Source organism: Hemitrygon akajei, chromosome 1 (assembly GCF_048418815.1).
Source record: "Hemitrygon akajei chromosome 1, sHemAka1.3, whole genome shotgun sequence".
NCBI lineage: Eukaryota > Metazoa > Chordata > Chondrichthyes > Myliobatiformes > Dasyatidae > Hemitrygon > Hemitrygon akajei.
In genome coordinates, this window is record NC_133124.1 from 46,497,270 (window position 1) to 46,518,014 (window position 20,745).

General features: G+C 42.8%; 1 protein-coding gene across 1 annotated transcript in view; it reads left to right on the plus strand.

Annotated features, from left to right (window-relative positions):
- alkal1 (ALK and LTK ligand 1) overlaps nt 1-6,870 on the plus strand; it is a 44,238-nt gene extending 37,368 nt beyond the window's left edge. Inside the window, exon 6 of the mRNA XM_073051823.1 lies at nt 5,772-6,870. The gene's annotated coding sequence lies outside the window, so the exon portion shown is untranslated. The remainder of the gene's footprint in view (nt 1-5,771) is intronic.
- Nucleotides 6,871-20,745: the final 13,875 nt, after the last annotated feature.

The window sequence follows — 20,745 nt, forward strand, 5'->3', positions numbered from 1 at the left end:
TCATATTAGCTTGAAAACTAGAAACCTGAAGCTAATTTTCTTATTATCTTAAATCGATGGTCTAGTGAATGCTTCTGGAACCATTTAGGTTTTATTCTAAATCCCCAGAATCCTGGAAAAATTGTGCAGATGGTTGAACAGTCATTAAAATGCAAATGGGGTATAGCCTAAAATTATATCTCTGTAGGTGTGTGCAAGAATTGTTAGAGTTGCCATACCAAGGTCCTGGATAACTTTGGAGTTACAGGAAGATTCAATGAATGGCTGTTAGCAGGCAAGGCCTACCTACTTAGAACTTAGGAGATGCAAATGATTATCAATCTGAATTATTAGACAATAGACAATAGACAGTAGGTGCAGGAATAGGCCATTCGGCCCTTCTAGCCAGCACTGCCATTCACTGTGATCATGGCTGATCATACACAATCAGTACCCCGTTCCTGCCCTCTCCCCATATCCCTTGACCCCACTATCTATAAGAGCTCTATCTCACTCTCCCTTGAATGCATCCAGAGACTTGGCCTCCACTGCCTTCTGGGGCAGAGCATTCCACATATCCACCACTCTCTGGATGAAAAAGTTTTTCCGCATCTCTGTTCTAAATGGCCTACCTCTTATTCTTAAACTGTGGCCTCTAGTTCTGGACTCACCCATCAGCGGGAACATGCTTCCCTTATTATTAATCCCTTAATAATCTTATATGTTTCAATCAGATCCCCTCTCATCCTTCTAAATTCCAGTGTATACAAGCCCAGTTGCTCCAATCTTTCAACATATGACAGTCCCACCATTCCGGGAATTAACCTTGTGAACCTACGCTGCACTCCCTCAATAGCAAGAATGTCCTTCCTCAAATTTGGAGACCAAAATTGCATGCAATACTCCAGGTGGGGTCTCACCAGGGCCCTGTACAGCTGCACTGTATTAAACTCAACAACACTGTAATTATTACTGCATAGCTACCAGAGATATAATTGGAAAAGCCATCAGCTGCTGAGGATGTACTTCATGTGTGGAGACAGAAATGCAGGTTTCTTTTATTCTATAATGTTCAGTGCCCTTGGAATGGTTGTGGTGTTCACAGCATAAGACAGCAGAAGGTCTAGGTGCCTGCAGTGTAGGTCCTGAAGGAATATGGGGAAAGTAGTAATGAAGAATGTAATATTGAGGAAATTGCAGCTAAGATTTCAGGTTTGCCTTTATTAGTGCAAAATTCATACAGGTGGCCATCATAGACCTACATGCCACCAATCATTCTTTGCTATTCCATCCATTCTACGTCACTCCAAACAACCAATCATGTCTTAGAAATCTGTTGCATTGGTCATTGCTTTTTCATGCCTTTTCAAGCAAAATCATATGGGATTTGTCACATTTAGATCAAGAATCCGATGTTTGAGGGGTAGTAATGTTCCTGAACCTTGAGAGTCCTGAGGCTCCTGTACCTTCTTCCTGATGCCAACTGTGAGAAGCAAGCATGGCCTGGGTAGTAGGGTCCTTGATGATGGATGTTGCTCTCCTGTGACACTGTTTTGTGTAGTATTCACAATTGTGGGGAGGGCTTTACCCATGATAGACTATCCACTACTTGTTAAACAATTTTCTTTTCAAGGGCATTGATGTTTCCTTATTAGGCTGTGATGTAACCACTCAATATACTCTCCACTACACATCTATGGAAGTTTATCAAGCTGAATCTTCGCAAACTTCTAATGAAGTAGAGGCACTGTTATACTTTCTCTGTAATTGCACTTATGTGCTGGGCCCAGGACAGTTCCTCCAAAATAATAACACCAAGGAATTTAAAGCTGCTGACACTGTCCTCTTCTGATCCCCCAATGAGGACCTGCTTTTGAATAAAATATTTCCTTTAAAGAATGGAAGCATATATATCTTTCCACTTTGGATTTCCCATGCCAGTTCTCCCTCCCTCTCCTCCACTTGTTCCAGCAGGAAGCATCAGTGCCCAGCACCCACCAAGCAAGCATTAGCAAAGCCCCAAGTGAGAGACATGATCTGCAGTCTAAAAACTATTGTTCATGTAACAATACAACAGGCTTTCTCTCTCACTAACAAGTGACAGAGAGGTGCCACCTTTTCCACAGAGTGAGGTTAAACCAATTAAACAGTCGCTGTTATGCAGTTACAGTCTGCTTTGTCACTTATGTTCAGACTTACTCCAACTTGGGAATCAGCAGCAAACTTTCCCCCACCACAGAGAGAGAGGGGCCTCTGACAGCAGCATCTGCAGTCATGATGCCTCAGTCAGTGACACCAGCTTGGAACTGGTTCGTAAACAGGGCCGCAGGGCCTCAACCCAAAGGTGCGCATCTTCCAGGCCACATCCTAGGGATACTGGAAAAACGGCTGGTCAGTGAGCTCTGCAAGTGGGTACCACTGCTATAAAAAATTGCAGCTTGAGTGCAGCTGGAGGTCACAGACTCCAGCCGAATCCGATTCCCCTTAAGAAGAGAAAACGAGACACTAAAGAAAAGAAATTAAAGCTACTTCGCAGATCAGCTGGAAGAAGCTGCCTTCTGGTGACATCTGAGCTCTGCCTAATGCTGAGGAATAACATCAGGTCCTTTGGTCCTGAAGGAAAAATGTTTTGTTTATTGGAGAAATGAAAGTGAAATGTGGAAACCAAATTCCAATCTCATGGAATAATTGCATTACAACAAACAAAAATAATTAATAAATAACAAACATAAATATGAAACCTTTGTAACCAAAAGAATTATATGCATTGAAAGAGTTGTCAGTCATCCTCTCTCTGCACATTGGTCTTTTGCCTCCCAGTTAAATCTTTAGGCTAGCAGACAATTGAAGGGGATGACTAGTAAGTCCCATCACAAAGATGACTGGCACTCCCAGCACAATGATATAATGTTAATGTAGCCAGTTTTTCCATTTGAGCCAAGCACTGGATCTTCACTATAGGGCACATGTTCGAGATATGATGCTCACTTTGCCCGTGTCCCTGGTGCTAGATACTTTCTTTATTTTCTATTACTTTCCATTCAATAATGTCCATAACGTTTAGATACTTTCATCAAATCAAATGCTTCCCCTCTGTTTCCAGAACACATCAGAATAGATTATTCAGTCCCTTGGACATTCACTATCATTCCAAATTATAATAGCTACTCTGAGCCTCAAGCCCATTTACTCAAAATTATCATTTTGAATATTGTTTGGCTGGGAAGAAGTGGAAGGAACAGGGAGAGAATGTTAGCATTCCAGTCATAGGGTGTGGTTTTATGGATTCAATGACCAGTGTGATTTGTAGAAAGCTGTTAGATTAATGAATAAGTCCATGGGGAAGAAATGGAAAGACAAAGAAAAGAACTGGTAGTAAGAAAGGTGATGGAAAAAAACATGTGAGAGGCCAGGGAATAGAGGAAATTTGCAAAGTCTTGACATTGTGTGTTTGCAAAAAAAAAGTTTTGGTGAACCAGAATGGTTGTAAGGATGCACACTGTGCATTCCCACTGTATTCCATTCGCAATATTCCTCCCCAGACTATAGAACATAGAAATCTACAGCACATTACAGACCCTTGAGCTGACCATGTAACCTACTCTCGAAACTGCCTAGAATTACCCTACTGCATAGCCCTCTATTTTTCTAAGCTCCATGTACCTCTGAAAAGACCCTGTTGTATCCATCTTCACCACTGACACTGGCAGAGCATTCCACGCACCCACCACTCTCTTTGTTAAAAACTTACCTCTGCCATCCCCTTGTTACCTATTCCCAAGTACCTTAAAACTATGCCCCCTCATGTTAACCACTTCAGCCCTGGGAAAGTGCTTCTAGCTATCCACATAATCAATGCCTCTCATCATCTTATGCACCTCTATCAGGTCACCTCTCATCCTGCGTTGCTCCAAGGGGAAAAGGCCAAGTTCACTCAACCTGCCCTCATGAGGCATGCTGTCCAATCCAGGCAACATCCTTGTAAATCTCCTCTGCACTCTTTCTATAATATTCACATCCTTCCTGTAGTGAGGTGATCAGAACTGAACACAGCACTCCGAGTGGGGTCTGATCAAGGTCTTATATAACTACAGCATTACCTCACAGCTCTTGAACTCAGTCCCATGGTTGATGAATGCCAACACACCATACGTCTTCTTAGCAACACTGTCAACCTGCGCAGCAGCTTTGAGTGTCCTAGTGTCCTATAGACATAGACCCCAAGATCTCTTTGATCTGCCACGCTGCCAAGAGTCTCACCATCGATACTAGTCTATCTTGAAATTTGACCTACCAAAATGAACCACTTCACACTTCTCCATCTGCCATTTCTCAGCCCAGTTCTGCAACATATTGATGTTCTGCTGTAACCTCTGACAACCCTGTAGACTATTCACAAAAGCCCCAACCTTTGTGTCATCAACAGTCTTACTAACCCACCCTTCTACTTCTTCATCCAGGTCATTTATAAAAATCACAAAGAAGGGGGGGGGGGTCCCAGAACAGAGACCTGCAGAACACCACTGGTCACCAAACCCCATACAGAATACAAACCAACTACAACCACCGTTTGCCTTAAGTGGGCAACCCAATTCTGGATCCACAAAACAAGGTCTCCTTGGATCTCATGTCTCCTTACTTTCTGAAGGAGCTTTGCATGGGGAGCCTTACTGAAATCCATATACACTACATCCATTGCTCTACCTTCGACAATGTGTTTTATTACATCTTCAAAGAATTCAATCAAGCTTGTAAGGCACAACCTGCACTTGACAAAGCCATGCTGACTATCTCTAATCAGATTATGTCTCTCCAAATGCTCATAAATCCTGCCTCTCAGGATCTTCTCCAACAACTTGCCCACCACTGAACTAGGGCTCAATGGTTTATAATTTCCTAGGCTATCTCTACTCCCTTTCTTGAACAAGGGAACAACATTTGCAACCCTCCAATCCTCTGGTACTTCTCCTGTCCATATTGATGACATCATCTCTCTTAATGTCTCTATGCTCGTGTTTCAGTTCACTATAAGTCATCCCCACAGTTGACAAGGTCCTTTTTCCTGGTGAATACTGAAGCAAAATATGCATTAAATATTGCATCTGCTTGGTCCTATCCTCACACGACTCATCCTCTTGCACTTCACATACCTGTGGAATGACTTGGGATTTTCCTTAATCCTGCTCACCAAGGCCTTCTCATGGCCTCTTCTAGCTCTCCTAATTTCATTCTTAAGCTCCTTCCTGGCAACCTTGTAATTTTGTAGTTTCCTGAACCTTTCATATGTTTTTCATTTCTTCTTAAGCAGATTTTCCACATCCTTTGTACACCATGGTTCTTTTACCCAACCATCCTTCCCTAGCCTCAATGGAACATACCTATGCAAAATGCCATGCAAATGTTCCCTAAACATTTGCTACTTTTCTGCCATGAAATTCCCTGAGAACATCTGTTCCCAATTTATGCTCCCAAGTTCTTGCCTATAGCATCATATTTCCCCTTATCCCCATTAAATATTTTCGCAAATTGTCTGCTCCTATCCCTCTCCAGCACTGTGATTAAGGAGATAGAGTTGAGGTCACTACCTCCAAGATGCTCTCCTACTATCATGGGATTCCTGCGCTGAGGGGAAAATACATCCCCATCACCAGCACTGGAGGATAGATTCTTATGGAACTTTGAAGCTTTAGTCTATATGGCACACAACAAATGCATAAGCAGTTTACTAAGAATGATTTGCGTGAGAAACAGTTTTAGTCTATTTTGTAAATTCGCATTTCTTTTTCTTGTAGACCCAAGTTGCTGAAGATGGAAATGTGTGTTGCCTCAGAAGTGCCTTTAAAGTGGATTGGAATTACAGCTGATGTTGCTTTGGTTTACAGCATTGTTTAACTGCTGAATGCTTTTTATTTACATGTAAATGTGTCTGTATGAGAACATTCCACTTTTGTGTTAATTAAGCAGAACTTTGATTTATAATATTATTGCATAGAAATCAAATAAACCAATTATTTATTTAAATACTTTCTATATAATTATCTGCACTGATGAAACAATGTAAAACTGCAGAAACCCTGAGTGAAGTAGTAATTTGAATAGGTTCACAGTGTATAACCTCCCTTTTTAGAGGATACTGGCAATGGACCAAGATAATAAATTTACAGCACGACAAGTTCTGTTTAACAGTAGTGCCAAAAAAGGTGATATTCTAATCTATAGGATGGAAGGTAAATCATTGTACTTATATGGGTTTTAGTTGTATAATAAAGCAGCTTACACTATTCACAAAGTTTATGATGAACAGTTAAAATGAAGATACACTAATTACCACAATAAATGTCAATTGAGCGCTTTATACTCGCTGCAATTTCTATTTGGAGTTTGTCCTCCTTTTGGTGACATGGCTTCATGCTGCTAATTGAGAATGTTATGCTTTATAAGCAGTCGGTGTTGGATTATTGTGTTTTAAAGTTAAAGATTCCTCATGATCTTAAATGGGCCAATCTGATGTGCTAATTATTTTACAATGGATTATTTCATTGTATTATACCTCCTCAATTTTGTTAAGATGTTTATTTCGTTATTTGCACTGAGCTTGAATGCGATGCAATTCACTTTCTATAGGAGCTGTAAATTGAACATTATTCTCTACAAATAATAATGAAAATATTAACTTGATCTTGATACTTTAGTTCTGAAGCTCTGTTAAAATGTATTGCACATTGAGAATTTAAGCTTAATATGTACCTTGCTTTGGAATATTATCAGATAGCTATTATGAATTACCATTGGTACTGGCACTTATGTAAAACAATGCAAATAATGTAAATTTTGGAAAAAGACTGGAATACAACAATGCTGTTTGATGGAATAAATTATAGTATTAACAAATATTGATCTAGGTATTCCTGCTCATAACTGCTTCCTAATAACAACACAATTAGCCTCGCACATTGCTGTATTGGTTATAGAAGAAACATAGAAAATCCACAGCACAATACAGGCACTCTGGCCCACAAAGTTGTGCTGAACATGTCCCTACCTTAGAAATTACTAGATTTCCCCATAGCCCTCTATTTTTCTAAGCTCCATATACCTATCAAAAAGTCTTTTAAAAGACCCTATCATATCCACCTCCACCACCGTTGCCGACAGCCCATTCCACGCACTCACCACTCTGCGTAAAAAAACTTACCCCTGACATCTCCTCTGTATCTACTCCCCAGCACATTAAACCTGTGTCCTCTTGTGGCAACCATTTCAGCCCAGGGAAGAAGTCTCTGGCTATCCACATGATCAACGCCTCTCATCATCTTATACACCTCTATCAGGTCATCTCTCATCCTCCGTCGCTCCAAGGAGAAAAGGCCAAGTTCACTCAACCTGTTTCATAAGGCATTCTCCCCAATCCAGGCAATATCCTTGTAAATCTCTTCTGCACCCCTTCTATGGCTTCCACATCCTTCCTGTAGTGAGGCAACCAGAACTGAGCACAGTACTCCAAGTGGGGTCTGACCAGAGTCCTATGTAGCTGCAACATTACCTCTTGGCTCCTAAATTCAATTCCACGATTAATGAAGGCCAATATACCATATGCCTTCTTAACCACAGCATCAACCTGTGCAGCAGCTTTGAGTGTCCTATGGACTAGGACCCCAAAATCCCTCTGATCCTCCACACTGCCAAGAGTCTTACCATTAATATTATATTCTGCCATCATATTTGACCTACCAAAATGAACTACTTCACACTTATCTGGGTTGAACTCCATCTGCCACTTCTCAGCCCAGTTTTGCATCCTATCTATATCCCGCTGTAAACTCTGACAGCCCTCCACACTATCCACAACACCCCCCAACCTTTGTGTCATCAACAAATTTACTAACCCATCCCTCCACTTCCTCATCCAGATCGTTTATAAAAATCACAAAGAGTAAGTGTCCCAGAACAGATCCCTGAGGCACACCACTGGTCACCGACCTCCATGCAGAATATGACCCATCTACAATCACTCTTTGCCTTCTGTGGGCAAGCCAGTTCTGGACCCACAAAGCAATGTCCCCTTGGATCCCATGCCTGCTAACTTTCTTGGTAAGCCTTGCATGGGTACCTTATCAAATGCCTTGCTGAAATCCATATACACTCTATCTACTGCTCTTCCTTCATCAATGTGTTTAGTCACATCCTCAAAAAATCAATCAGGCTCATAAGGCATGACCTGCCATTGACAAAGACATGCTGACTATTCCTAATCATATCATACCAAATGTTTATCAATTCTGCCTCTCAGGATCTTCTCCATCAACTTACCAACCACTGAAGAAAGACTCTGGTCTATAATTTCCTGGGCTATCTCTACTCTCTTGAACAAAGGAACAACATCTGCAACCCTCCAATCCTCTGGAACCTCGCCCTTCCCTATTGATGATTCAAAGATCATTGCCAGAGGCTCATCAATCTTCTCCCTTGCCTCTCTCTGTAGCTTGGGATACATCTCATCCAGTCTTGGCAACTTATCCAACTTGATGCTTTCCAAAATTTCCAGCACATCCTCTCTCTTAATATCCATATGCTCAAGCTTTTCAGTCTGCTGCAAGTCTGCACTGCAATCACCAAGAACCTTTTCCATAGTGAATACTGAAGTGAAGTATTCATTAAGTACCTCCACTATTTCCTTTGGTTCCATACACCCTTTCCCACTGTTACACTTGATAGGTCCTATTCTTTCACGTCTTATCCTCTTGCTCTTCACATACTTGTAGAATGCCTTGGGATTTTCCTTAATCCTGTCCACCAAGGCCTTCTCGTGACCCCTTCTGGCTCTCCTAATTTCCTTTTTAAGCTCCTTCCTGTTAGCCTTATAATTTTATAGATCCCTAACATTACCCAACTCTCTGAACCTTTTGTAAGCTTTTCTTTTCTTCTTGACTAGATTTATTACATCCTTTGTACACCACTGTTCCTGTACCCTACCATAACTTCCCTGTCTCATTCGAACGTACATTTGCAGAACTCCACACAAATGTCCCCTGAACATTTACCACATTTCTCCCGTACTTTTCCCTGAGAACATCTGTTCCCAATTTAAGTTTCCAATTTCCTGCCTGATAGCCTCATAATTCCCCTTACTCCAATTAAACGCTTTTCTAACTTGTCTGCTCCTATCTCTCTCCAATGCTATGGTACAGGAATTATGATCACTATCTCCAAAATGCTCTCCCACTGAGAGATCTGACACCTGACCAGGTTCATTTCCCAATACCAAATCAAGTACAGTCTCTCCTCTTGTAGGCTTATCTACATATTGTGTCAAGAAACCTTACTGAACACAATTAATAAACTCCACCCCATCTAAACCCTTTGCTCTAGGGAGATGTCAATAAATATTTGGGAAATGAAAATCCCCCATCACGACAACTCTGTTATATTGCACCTTTCTAGGATCTGTTCCCCAATCTGTTCCTCAATATCCCTGTTACTATTGGGCGGCCTATAAAAAACACTCAGTAAAGTTATTGACTCCTTCCTGTTTCTAACTTCCATCCACAGAGACTCCATAGACAATCCCTCCATGACGTCCAAGTTTTCTGCAGCTGTGATACTACCTCTGATCAACAGTGCCACGCCCCTACCTCTTATGCACCAAGCTTTTCCATTTTAGACATGATCAAGGATGATTTGCTTTCACATCAGACCTGTGGGTTCTGGGGTAGATGATGAAACCGTTGTAGTACCTGCAGCCTCAACAGTGGTGCTTGATGGGGTAGGAGAGTGCACGTCTTTCAGCGCTTTTGCTGGGTCTGGCCCTCGAGTCATGGAGATGTGAGCAGCTGACTGTCATCTTGGATTTTCCTTTTCAACTGTGCACCACATTCTCACTGAGGATGTTGCCACAGTAAGTGCAATATTGAGCAATTTTGTCTGATCTTTCCCTACTCTTTCTTTTATAATCACACTTCCCCATCTTCAATTTCCTTCTTAAGTACCTAATAGAGAGAAAAAACTCTGAATTGCAGTAAACATACATATATGTTAAATAAGTAGTAAATAAAATTTTGAAATAAAAAAGTAGTTCAATGTCCATTCAGAAATTGGATGGCAAGGGGAAGAGGGGAGGAAGCTGTTCCTAAATCGTCGAGCATGTGCCTTCAGGCTCCTGCATTTCCTGATGGCAGCAATGAGAAGAGGGTACGTCGTGGGTGATGATGAATGCCACCTTTTTAAGGCATCACTCCTTGAAGATGTCCTCAATACTACGGAGGCTAATGCCCATGATGGAGCTGACTAATTTTACAGCTCTCTGCAGCTTACTTGGACTCTGATCAGTAGCCCCACCCCTTCCCCATCCAAGACAATGATGCAGCCAGTTAGAATGCTCTCCAGTGTACATCTGCAGAAATTTGTTAGTGTTTTTGGTGACATACCAAATGTCTTCAAACACTCTCTTGCCTGCTTCATGGCTATATCAATATGTCGGGTCCAGGTTACATTCTCAGAAATATTGACACCCAGAAACTTAAAATTGCTCACTCTCTCCAGTTTTGATTCTTCTATGAGGACAGGTGTGTGTATCCTCAACTTGTCCTTTCTGAAGTCCGTACTTTGGTCTTACTAATGTTGAGTGCAAGGTTTTTGCTGCATCACGACTCAACCAGCTGCAATATCTTGCTGTTGTACACCATCTTGCCACTATCTGAGATTCTGCCAAAAATGGTTGTATCATCAGCAAATTTATAGCTGGTATTTGAGCTGTGCCTAGCCACACAGTCATGAGGTGCACCAGACTTGATTGTCAGCAAGGTGGAGATGTTATTACCAATCTGCAGGGATTATGGTCTTCCGGTTAGGGAGTTGATAGAAACATAGAAAATAGGTGCAGGAGTAGGCCATTCGGCCCTTCGAGCCTGCACCGCCATTCAGTATGACCATGGCTGATCATCCAACTCAGAACCCTGTACCTGCTTTCTCTCCATACCCCCTGATCCCTTTAGCCACAAGGGCCATATCTAACTTCCTCTTAAATATAGCCAATGAACCGGCCTCAACTGTTTCCTGTGGCAGAGAATTCCACAGATTCACCACTCTCTGTGTGAAGAAGTTTTTCCTCATCTCGGTCCTAAAAGGCTTCCCCTTTATCGTTAAACTGTGACCCCTCGTTCTGGACTTCCCCAACATCAGAAACAATCTTCCTGCATCTAGCCTGTCCAATCCCTTTAGAACTTTATATGTTTCAACAAGATCCCCCCTCAATCTTCTAAATTCCAGTGAGTATAAGCCTAGTCGATCCAGTCTTTCTTCATATGAAAGTCCTGTCATCCCAGGAATCAATCTGGTGAACCTTCTCTATACTCCCTCTATGGCAAGAATGGCTTTCCTCAGATTAGGGGACCAAAACTGCACACAATACTCTAGGTGTGGTCTCACCAAGGCCTTGTACAAGGGCAGTAGAACCTCCCTGCTCCTGTACTCAAATCTTTTTGCTATGAATGCCAACATACCATTTGCCTTTTTCACCGCCTGCTGTACCTGCATGCCTACCTTCAATGACTGGTGTACAATGACACCCAGGTCTCGTTGCATCTCCCCTTTTCCTAATTGGCCACCATTCAGTTAATAATCTGATAATAATAAAAGCATAATAATTGATGACCCACTTGCAGAGGGAGATACAGAAGCATAGGCTCTGGAGCTTTTTGATCAGAACTGTATGAATGATGATGTTAAACACTGAGTTGTAGTCAACAGACAGCATCCTGACACCTGGTATTGCCCAGGTGATCCAAGGCCACATGGAGAGTCAATGAGATCATGTCCACCATAGGCCTATTGTGGTGATAGTCAATTGCAGTGGGTCCAGGTCCTTGCTGAGGCAAGAGGTGATTCTAGCTGTAACGAACCTCTCAAAGCATTTCATCACTGTAGATATGAGTGTTAGTGGACGAGAGTCATTACAGCATCTCACACTACTAATCTTAGGCACCAGTATAATTGTTGCCCTGTTGAAGCAGATGGGAACTCCTGACTGTAGCAATGACAGATTGAAAATGTCTTCAAACACCCCTGCCAGTTGGTTGGTACAAGTTTTCAGAGCCATACCCATTACTCCATCAGGACCTGTCATTTTACCCCGTTCACCCTCTTGAAGGACAGCCTGACATTGGCCTCCAAGGATCACAGGGTTACTGGAAGCTTCAAGGATCCTCATAGCTGCAGTTCTATTCTCCGTTTCAAAGCAAGCATAAAAGGCCTTGAGCTCATCTGGGAGTGAAACATCACTGCCATTCACTTTGTAGGAAGTAATAACCTGCAGACCTTGCCAAAGTTGAATGTGCATCCAATGTTGCCTCTAGCCTTCCTCAGAATTGTTCCTTAGCTCTTGACATAGCCCTCTGCAACCCATACCTGGTTTTCTTATATAGACTTGGGTCACCAGACTTGAATGCCGCAGATCTAGACCTCAGTAAACTGAGAACCTCCTGGTTCATCCATGGCTTCTAATCTGGGTATATACAATATGTTCTCCTAAACACACACAGGATTTAATGAAGTCAGTGACTGCTGTGGCCCACTCATTCAGAGTTGAAGATGAATCCTTGAATACAGTCCAGTCCACCAATTCAAAGCAGTCCTGTAAGTGCTCCTGTGCCTCCCTTGTCCATACCTGCTTGGTCCTCACTGCTGGTGCTGCAGTCTTCAGTCTCTGTCTATACTCAGGGAGTAGAAGTACAGACAGGTGATCAGACTTTCCAAGGTATAGCATGGTAAGCATACTTGATGGTGGTCTAGTGTGTTGTTTCTTCTGGTACTACAAATGACATATTTAGTGACTTTACTTTCACCACCTTCTGTGGAAGAGAATTCCTCAGATTTACCTCTTTCTAAGTAAAGAAATTTCTGCTCATCTCAGAACTAAAATGTGAACATTTATCCTGAGACTGAGACTATTCGACTCCATTATAGGCACAACCATCCCCACCACTGAGGACATATTCAAGAGGCATTGCCTCAAGAATGTGGCATCCCTCGTTAAAGACCTTCAACATTTAGGACATGGCGTCTTGGCATTGCTACCATTGAGGCAGAAGAAGTGGGGGACAGTACAGGAGCCTGAAGACTCACACTTGATGTTAAAACAACTTCTTTCCTTCCACCATCGGATTTCTGAACAGCTTATAAACCCATTTGGTTATTTGACACAATCAGTCTCAGAATCAGGTTTGATCTCACTGGCATATGTTGTGAAATCTATTACTTTGCAGCAGCAGTACAGTGTGATATGTAATAATAAAAAAAACTATAAGTTATAATAAGAATATATATATATATATAAATTAAATATGCAGTGCAAAAAGAGAGCAATAAAATAAAAAAATAGTGAGGTATTGTACAAGGGTTGATTGTCCATTCAGAAAGCTGATGGCAGAGGGGAAGAAGCTGTTCCTTTTGCATTCGTTATCCATTTTGTAGGATAGAGATTTTGATATCTTGCACTGTACGGCTACAGCAAAACAAAAGAATTCACAACTTTTTTTTCCGTAGTAATAAACATGATTCTGATTCTGAAAGATTGCTTGGCAGCTAGAATACAGAAAGTATGAATAAATGGGATGTTCTCAAGTTGGCAGGCTATAACCAGAAGGGTAACATAGGGTGCCAGAGATTCAGAATTATATCAAATATTTGAATGAGGGAACTGAATGTAATATTCTATTCCTCAACCAAGTGCCTACAGCCAGAGGAAATGTCTTAATTCTCCAAGCCAATGAGGTCATTGTGCATTCAACATTATTTTAATGTTGCTACCTGATCTTTGGCATATTCAAGAGTGATAATAAATGCTGGCTGGATGGATGGGGTCCTAGATAATACTAATTGCTCTGTGTACAAACACGCCTGATAAATATTAAATATTGTAAAACCTCTTCAGAGTGGATGTGGAGAGGTTTCTGAGCTGTGTATATTTCAATGCAAGAACTATTGTAAGAAGGGCAGATGAGCCCAGGGCATCATGGTATTATGATATTGTAGCCATTAGTGAGACTTGGTTGCAGGAGGGGAAGGACTGGCAGCTTAATACTCCAGGGTTCCATTGTTTTAGATGCAACAAAGCAGGAGGGATTAAAGGGGAGGGGTGTCATTACTCGTCAGGGAAAATGTCATGGCAGTGCTCAGTCAGGAGAGCTTGTCTAGTGAGGATTTATGGGTGGAACTGAGGATCAGCCCAGGGGATTTACAGGAAGAAATTTGTACAGAGATCGCAGACTTTTGCAAGAAATATAAGGTTGTTATAGTAGATATTATAGTAGTCTCAACAAAACTTATTCAGGGAAGTTTCCTCAATCAGTACATAGAAGTCAATAGACAATAGACAATAGGTGCAGAAGTAGACCATTCGGCCCTTCGAGCCTGCACTGCCATTTTGAGATCATGGTTGATCATCTACTATCAATACCCGGTTCCTGCCTTGTCCCCATATCCCTTGATTCCCCTATCCATAAGATACCTATCTAGCTCCTTCTTGAAAACATCCAGAGAATTGGCCTCCACTGCCTTCCGAGGCAGTGCATTCCAGACCCCCACAACTCTCTGGGAGAAGTAGTTTTTCCTTAACTCTGTCCTAAATGACCTACCCCTTATTCTCAAACCATGTCCTCTGATACTGGACTCTCCCAGCATCTGGAACATATTTCGTGCCTCTATCTTGTCCAATCCTTTAATAATCTTATATGTTTCAATCAGATCCCCTCTCAATCTCTTTAATTCCAGTGTGTACAAGCCTAGTCTCTCTAACCTCTCTGCGTAAGACAGTCCAGACATCCCAGGAATTATCTCGTGAATCTACGCTGCACTTCCTCTACAGCCAGGATGTCCTTCCTTAACCCTGGGAGACCAAAATTGTACACAATACTCCAGGTGTGGTCTCACCAGGGCTCTGTACAACTGCAAGAGGATTTCCTTGCTCTTGTACTCAATTCCCTTTGTAATAAAGGTCAACATTCCGTTAGCACTTCTTCACTGCCTGCTGCACTTGCTCATTCACCTTCAGTGACTGATGAACAAGGACTCCTAGATCTCTTTGTATTTCTCCCTTACCTAACTCTACACCGTTCAGATAATAATCTGCCTTCCTGTTCTTACTCCCAAAGTGGATAACCTCACACTTATTCACATTAAACGTCATCTGCCAAGTATCTACCCACTCACCCAGCCTATCCAAGTCACCCTAACATCCTCATCACATGTCACACTGCCACCCAGCTTAATATCATCAGCAAATTTGCTGATGTTATTCTCAATGTCTTCATCTAAATCGTTGACGTAAATTGTAAACAGTTGTGGTCCCAATACCGAGCCCTGTGGCACCCCAGTAGTCAGCACCTGCCATTCCGAGAAACACCCATTCACCGCTACTCTTTGCTTTCTATCTGCCAACCAGTTTTCTATCCATGTCAATGTCTTCCCCCCAATGCCCTGAGCTTTGATTTCACCCACCAATCTCCTATGTGGGACCTTATCAAATGCCTTCTGAAAATCGAGGTACACTACATCCACTGGATCTCCCCCGTCTAACTTCCTGGTTACATCCGCGAAAAACTCCAACAGATTAGTCAAGCATGATTTACCCTTGGTAAATCCATGCTGGCTCGGCCCAATCCTATCACTGCTATCTAGATATGCCACTATTTCATCCTTAATAATGGACTCTAGCATTTTCCCCACCACCGATGTCAGGCTGACTGGTCAATAGTTCTCTGTTTTCTCCCTCCCTCCTTTCTTAAAAAGTGGAATAACATTAGCCATTCTCCAATCCTCAGGAACTGATCCTGAATCTAAGGAACATTGGAAAATGATTACCAATGCATCCGCTATTTCCAGGGCCACCTCCTTTAGTACCCTAGGATGCAGACCATCTGGACCTGGGGATTTGTCAGCCTTCAGTCCCATCAGTCTACTCATCACCATTTCCTTCCTAATGTCAATCTGTTTCATTTCCTCTGTTACCCTATTTCCTTGGCCCATCCATACATCTGGGAGATTGCTTGTGTCTTCCTTAGTGAAAACAGATCTAAAGTACTCATTAAATTCTTCTGCCATTTCTCTGTTTCCCATAACAATTTCACCCAATTCATTCTTCAAGGGCCCAACATTGTTCTTAACTATCTTCTTTCTCTTCACATACCTAAAAAAGCTTTTGCTATCTTCCTTTATATTCCTGGCTAGCTTGCGTTCGTACCTCATTTTTTCTCCCCGTATTGCCTTTTTAGTTAAGTTCTGTTGTTCCTTAAAAACTTCCCAATCATCTGTCCTCCCACTCACCTTAGCTCTGTCATACTTCCTTTTTTTTAATGCTATGCAATCTCTGACTTCCTTTGTCAACCACTGTGGCCCCTTTCCCCCCTTTGAATCCTTCCTTCTCTGGGGGATGAACTGATTTTGCACCTTGTGCATTATTCCCAAGAATACCTGCCATTGCTGTTTCACTGTCTTTTCTGCTAGGCTATCCGTCCAGTCAACTTTGGCCAGCTCCTCCCTCATGGCTCCATAGTCTCCTTTGTTCAACTGCAACACTGACACCTCCGAGCTGCCCTTATCCTTCTCAAATTGCAGACAAAAACTTATCATATTATGATCACTACCTCCTAATGGCTCCTTTACTGCAAGATCGCTTATCAAATCCTGTTCATTACACAAGACTAAATCCAGAATAGTCTTGTCCCTGGTCGGCTCTCGTACAAGCTGTTCCAAGAATGCATCCCGTAGGCACTCTACAAACTCCCTATCCTGTGGTCCAGCACCAACCTGATTCTCCCAGTTCACCTGCATGTTGAAATCCCCCATAACTACTGCGACATTACCTTTGCCACATGCCAATGTTAACTCCCTATTCAACTTGCACCCAATATCCATGCTACTGTTTGGTGGCCTGTAGACAACACCCATTTGGGTCCTTTTGCCCTTACTGTTCCTCAGTTCTATCCACACAGACTCTACTTCTCCTGATCCTATGTCCCCCCTTGCAAAGGACTGAATCTCATTCCTCACCAGCAGGGCCACCCCACCCCCTCTGCCCACATTTCTGTCCCTACGATAGCACATATACCCTTGTACATTCATTTCCCAGGTCTGATCTCCCTGCAGCCATGTCTCTGTTATCCCAACAACATCATAGTTACTCATTCGCACCTGGGCTTCAAGCTCATCTGCCTTATTTCTGACACTTCGTGCATTCAGATATAGAATTTTTAGCCCATTTCTCCTCTCTCTGTTTGAATCGCTGCCTATTGTGCTTAACCCAGCTCCCCGAACTCCCATTGGGCTATACGCCCCTAGAATTTTGTTGTCCTTCCTAAATTTACTTATTCTTTCAACATATTTAACTCCATGTTCCGTCAGACCATCCCTCTGTACATGTGTCCTCTTTATCACTTGTTCCGCCTCACCTTTCTCTACTACACACTTAATATTCCGGAACCGTGTAGTCCCCACCTGTCCTTTATTCTTCCTCTCGCTATCCTCTCTCACATTCTGGATCCCCGCCCCCCCCCCCCCCCCCCAAGAAGCACTAGCAAGAATGTTAGTACCGCTCCAGTTCAGGTGTAAACCGTCCCTTCGGAACAGATCCCACCTTCCCTGGAACAAAGCCCAATTATCTACAAACCTGAAGCCCTCCCTCCTGCACCATCCTCTCAGCCACATATTAATCTTTATAATCTTTCTGTTCCTTGCCTCACTCGCACGTGGCACAGGTAGCAATACTGAGATTGTTACCCTGGAGGTCCTGCTCTTCAGCTTCGCACCTAACTCCCTGAACTCCCTACACAGGACCCCCTCACTCATCCTACCCATGTCAAGTCCTGACAAGACAGTGCGCACTACTTGATCTGCTATTGGGAAGTGAGACAGTACAGGTGATAAGAGTTTGTGTAGGGGAACACTTTGCTTCTAGTGATCATACTGCCATTAGATTCAAAATAAATTTGGGAAAAGATAGGTCTGATCCACAGGTTAAGATTCTAAATTGGAGAAAGGCCAACTTTTATTGTATCAGAAAGTGTCCAGCAATTGCAAATTGGGACAGTCTGTTTTCTGACAAAGGTGGGAGGTATTCCAAAGTAAAATATTGAGAGTAGAAAGTTTGCATGCGCCTGTCAGAATGAAAGACAAAGATAACATGTTTAGGAAACCTTGCTTTTCAAGAGATATCGAGGCTCTGGTTAAGGGAAAATAAGGATGTGCACAGCCGGAATGTGTGTGCATGTCCATTGCAAGTGATAAGGACCACTGACATCCTTGGGGGGTGGGTTTGTTACTTGTGTGTTGGAAGGTGATGGATGAATCCTATCCGGGCTGGGAAGTACCTCCCACATGTGGGGCAAGTGTGTAGTTCTGTAGCTGAGGTGCCGGCTGCTCATTCTTTCCACTGTTGTCGCTTACTTTTTGCCTCAGCGTTGCGATTCTTTTCAGTTTTGCAGGCACCTTTATTCAGAAGACTGCACCAGGATGAGCGATTCAAGGCTGTGATTGATCTCAAGGGCCGTGAGCAAAGTCTTGAGTGAGTCCTTGAATCATTTTCGCTGACCACTATGAGAGCACTTTCCTGTGCATAGCTCCCTGAGGACAAATGTTTGGGGATGTGATCATCTAACATCTTGACAACATGGTCTTCCGATCTGAACTGATCAGCAATGTGTGTATGGTGGACATGTCTGCTGCAGACAGCACTTCTGCGTCTGGAATTCTGTCTTGCCAATTGATGTTCATGATCTTCTGTAGTCATGACAAGTGGAAGTGGTTCAGTCTACGTGCATGTCTCATGAACACTGTCCACGTTTCGCATGCATAGAGAAGGGTGGGTAGGATGAGAGACAGTAAACTTTCAGCTTGGTCTTCAGAGTAATTCCCCTTCATCCTCAGTGCCACATATTCTTCCAAAATTGGCACTAGCCTTGGATGACCTTGTTGTCATTGTATGGGGTGTTACAGAGGGGTAGCACCTCTGTTGTGAAGACCTGTTGCAACTTCTAAAGTAGATCTTCCACCTTTAGTCTTCACCTGGCCCTGAGCTCTCACCTGTGGTTTCAAGTAAGATGTTTGCATGTGACAGTGGCCACATCCAGGGCAATGCCTTCAACAGGCCAGCTGAAGCAGGTGAGAATAGCCGTCAGTGACTTCAGGTTTGTCTTCCCAAAGCAAGGGAAGACTTTTTTCAGCAGACTGCACAGAGGAAACTGCCAGCTGGTTCAACAGGCAGAAAGGAGTTTCCAGCTCGTGATGTGGAGTGCGAAGAGCATGGCAAGATATGTAGATCACCCTGGTCATCCACTGCATCCTGGCCTGCCTCCAGTCATCCTGACTTTAGTCTTACCGCTGGATCCCGAGAGACTAGGACGAGAGAGTGAAGCTGATGACCTGCACAACTCTCCCTCACTTTAATCAAACTCACGAGCATGTCACAACATCACGACATAGTAAGAAGAGGCAGGTAGGAGCAAATGGGGTGCAGACTGCAGAGGAGGAGGCAGATGGAGTCTTGAGGAAAATTAGGGTAAATAAATCTCCAGAGCCTGACAAGGATTTTCTTTGGACCCGGTGGGCGGCAAGTGCAGAATAACAGAGATATTTAAGCCATACTTAATGATAGATGAAGTACTGAAATGGAAGTTTCGTTGATTGTGAACTTGGCAAAATTTATGCAGACATTTTTGCTCCTATCGAGAAGTCATCATCAGTGCGCAGTTGTGTGTGTTGCCTCCTCAATGTGGCTTATATTCTCCTCCAGGGTCCGAATGGATATTGCTTAGACATTGTGATCTGGTTGGCTGGTTCAAAACACTGTGAACACTTCAGCAATAGAAGATTCTGATTGGCTAGCTTTGAGGGCAGTCCATTGGAATTGTTTGCTTTGCTGTCCAGATCCCAAGATTCATTGGTTATTGATGTCATGGTTTCTCTTTTCTCAGTAAGCGTTCATACACTGGAACTGTGTTGATGTGTTTGTTGATGGTTTCTTCTGTAGAGAACCATGCTTCGAGGCTGGTGAACCTGACGTCAATAGTGGGAAAGTTATTGGAAAGTATTTTAAGGGGCCGGATATATGAGCATGTGGATAGACAGGGATTGATTAAGGATTGTCAGCATGGTTGTGTGTGTGTGGTAGGTCATGTCTAATCATTCTCATAGCATTATTCAAGGAAGTTACTAGGGAAGTTGATAAAGGCATAGCAGTAGATGTTGTCTACATGGACTTTAGCAAGGCATTTGACAAGGTATTGTATGGGAGGTTAGTCAGGAGGGGTCAGTTGCTTTCATTCAAGATGACGTAGTAAATTCGATTAGACATTGTCTTTGTGGGATAGCCGGAGAATGATAGTATATGGTTGCCTCTCTGAGTGGAGGCCTATGACTGGTGGTGTGACTCAGGTTGTTGTTGTTTGTCATCTATATCAATGACCTGGATGATAATATGGTTAACTTGATCAGCAAAGTTGAAGATGACACACAATCAAAGTGTAGTAGACAGCGAGGAAGACTATCAGATCTTCCACCTGAATCTGGAGCAGCTGGAAAAATGGACTCAATCTAGTACAGACAAGTATGAGAAGTTGCCACATAGGGTAGGTCTTACACAGTGAACGGTAGGGTCTCGGCCCAAAATTTTGGCTGTGTACTCTTTTCCATAGATGCTGCCTGGCCTGATTAATTCCTCCAGCATTTTATGTGTGTTGTTAGTCAAACTGTAAATGTCTGTTCAATAATTCAGTCCCT